General features: G+C 46.1%; 1 long non-coding RNA gene across 1 annotated transcript in view; it reads left to right on the top strand.

Annotated features, from left to right (window-relative positions):
- LOC101991640 overlaps window positions 1–639 on the top strand; it is a 9,319-nt gene extending 8,680 nt beyond the window's left edge. Inside the window, exon 3 of the long non-coding RNA XR_258982.3 lies at window positions 564–639. This is a non-coding gene — a long non-coding RNA (uncharacterized LOC101991640). The remainder of the gene's footprint in view (window positions 1–563) is intronic.
- The last annotated feature ends 2,535 nt before the right edge of the window (window positions 640–3,174 follow it).

Below are 3,174 nucleotides of genomic sequence, written 5' to 3' on the forward strand. Positions count from 1 at the left end.
AACTCACAGAGATCCGCCTGACTCTGCCTCCCGAGTGCCAAAGAAAATTTTTTAGTGTGTGTGGCATTAACCTCCAAGATGACTTTTAAAAAAAGAATGACTAGGGCATTTTAAGATATTAAGAAAATTTTTTTAAAAAAGTCATTAAGGCGAAAAAATTGAGAATTTATACATAAATTGAATTTTAATGTTTTCAAAATAAACAGAATTTGGGTTTTTTTGCTTCTCACTTTTAACCTATCCCCCCTTTTCTGAGTGATTGTGAAATGTCCTCTTCACACACTGAAGCTCAGTTCTCAGATGTGGGTGCATTGCGTGTCATCTCCGTGCAGGTTGTCCTGAAGTAATATTATCTGGAGATCGTCCTGCCACCTACATGGAAACAGGAGGGAACAGTTTTTTTTTTGTTTTGTTTTATCTCAGTTTTTTTATGTGAGACTAGCAGTGCCCCTTGCAGAAGGGACCCCCACCATACCAGGGGCCTTCCCCTTGCCTCAGCTGTCACAAGCTACACAGGAGATCCCAGTCCTGAACGCTCTGACCCCTGGTTTGTCTCCCCGCAGGTTTTCTGGGGTCACTGCATCAATGCCTTGGTCCACTCCCTCATCCTCTTCTGGCTTCCCATGAAAGTACTGGAGCACGGTAGGCAATGCTTTCATGATTTCCACCACCAGCAAGGAATGTCGCCTGCCATGGGGCCAGCGTGTGTACCCTTTTCCCCAGCTATGCACCACTCGAGATTAAAGACAGGGAACACAGACCAGCCACCCAGCAGGAGTGGGTTCCAAATCTATCGCGTGCAAGTCCTGTCAGTTCTGGAATTTTCTTTGAAATGGCTCTGTAAATACTAGAAACTCCACACTCCGTTTGTGATAACTGAGTCTTTGACCTTGAGGGAGCACTTATGTCTCTTCCCCGTGAATTTAAAAGCCTCTGCCACTCACTTAAACTTTCTGCTTCAAGTTCCTCGTATCTGTATGCAGGTCTTGTAAATGTAATCCCACCCTGTGTTTCCTGAGAGCATTCTCCCCGACACACCTATCTGAAGTCATAGCTGATTCTCCAGGTTGGCTTTAGTCCTGCACAGGAATAGCCTGTGCTAGTTCCCTCTTCTTGATGAAAACACACCATAAAAATGCCATCCCTCTCAAATCATCAGAAGCTCCTTGGGAGAAAAAGTCATTGCTCAAGTTGGCTAGGCAAGGCCCTGGATTTTCCGAAGGACATAGGAGTATAAGGTTTACAAACTGTTCCTGTCTGTGTGCCCCGTGTTCCACCGGAATGGTTCATCACACTGATGCTGTCAGGCCCATCCCATGTTGTCAGATGGACAGACAGCTGCTTATGTTCCGTGTGCTTTCTTTTCAGACATCTTCCAGCTCCCTCTCTTTAGAAGGCCCTTAAAGATTTAGGTAAGAAAATGAAGTTGTCTGCTTCTAGATTCCTTATTCCCACACCCCAAAAAAGAGAACTTTCTAGCAAAACAATTGTCTTTGATCTCTAAAGGCCCCTTGCATTTCATCTTTATTTGTGGTGGATTTAATTTCTGAGGGCTCTTTAAGTCAGAGTTCATGAGTAGAAGTGCCTGGGCTGTGGTTTCTGTTCAGAAGCTGTGGCATGTTGGTGACAGGAGCGGCTGTCCCCTTTGCAGGATTTGACTAGTGACAAGAGTGGCGCACTTAGGAGCTCGAGAGCGCTCGGCGGCTGGAGTTGTAAATCAGGCTTGTGCTCACATCGGGATGACCCTGGAAGAGTTTGCCTTCCAGCAAAGTTTCAGATGGCCATTATGTGCTACAGGGTGGCTCTCTGTGCAGGTGGTGGCGGCATTGCTACTGTCTGCCTAGATTCCATCACTCCGCAGATGTGGCCCGTGACTAAGAGTCAGCATGCATACACACCTAGCAGGTGTCGCCGAGTGAATTTAAAGTTCGGGTTTGCTTCCCTTACCTGTCCCTTCCAGTTCTGTTATTTGCCTAACAACAGGTGAACCAGATGGTACCGAGGGTTCTGCAATTGTTGTCACTGTCAACATGGGTGTCATCTGGTAAATTTTTAGCATAAGAGTTTTCTTCTAGCAGAGTTGCACATAGCCTAAAAAGTCAAAGTGTCGGAGGGAGCTAAATGACAGATATTAGCTGTATTGGCATAGGGGCCATTTTTGTTCTTCTTGATATGATTTCCCTAGCAAAGGAGATAACTCTTTGTTGAGCCAATTTGTAAAGTTTCTCACTTAGTTAGAAGCAAGAGTTGTTAATACCACAGACCATATGCATTCATATTTCCATGACTCAGAAACTGTGCTGGATTTCAAGGGTGAAAGATAAATTTAGGGGCCAGCAAGATGGCCCAGCAGGTAAAGGTGCTTGCTGCCGAGCTTGATGATCTAGGTTGGATCACCTGAACCCTCATTTCAAGAGGGGAAAACTGACTCCCTCAGTGTTTCCCTTGACTTCCACATGCTGTGGTGCACATTCCACGGACACACAAAATAAATAATACTTTTAATTTTACTAAAGAAAGGTCAATGTACAAAGTGTAAGCTGAGTGTCTTTTCTTTTAAGACTCTGTACTTTAGTACACGGGAGAAAATATCTCAAGTGACGTGCAAGCGGCGTGTGATTGAACACAGAGCTTAGGAAGACATTTCATTTGGGTTGTTACTACCTTTAAAGGAGGCCACACTTAGGGTTAGCTCTGACTCTGAATAGGACTCAGTTGTACAGGAATGGCAGAAGATCCAAAGTGGGAAATGGGCTCTTTGTCGTTCCCTGTGATCCCTATATGGAAATCCTACCCCCAAGATGATGGAGAGGCGGGGCCGCTGGGGTGGCAAGGTCATGAGAATAGAGCCCTCTTGAGTGTACTCTTGAGAAGGAGACTGGGGAGTGTGTCCTCCAGTGTGTGAGAATGCAGAAAGAGGAGCCCTCTGTGGGGGAATGAAGCCCCTGCCACCCTCAGTAGCTGCCAGTGCCTTGATCTTGGACTGTGAGGAGTAAGTTCATGTTGATTGTCCCAGTCTGCGGGATCTTGTGGGATCAGTGGACAGTGTCGCCCCCCTCCCCTCCTCAAGCCTTGTGACTCTGTACATGAGAATGTGTCTGCACGTGCCTAGCATTCTATGTGGAAGGCTGAACTCCGAGAAGACTACAGCAGAGAGGAAAGAATGGTGGCTAG

This window comes from Microtus ochrogaster, unplaced genomic scaffold, assembly GCF_000317375.1.
Source record: "Microtus ochrogaster isolate Prairie Vole_2 unplaced genomic scaffold, MicOch1.0 UNK382, whole genome shotgun sequence".
Classification (NCBI taxonomy): Eukaryota; Metazoa; Chordata; class Mammalia; order Rodentia; family Cricetidae; genus Microtus; species Microtus ochrogaster.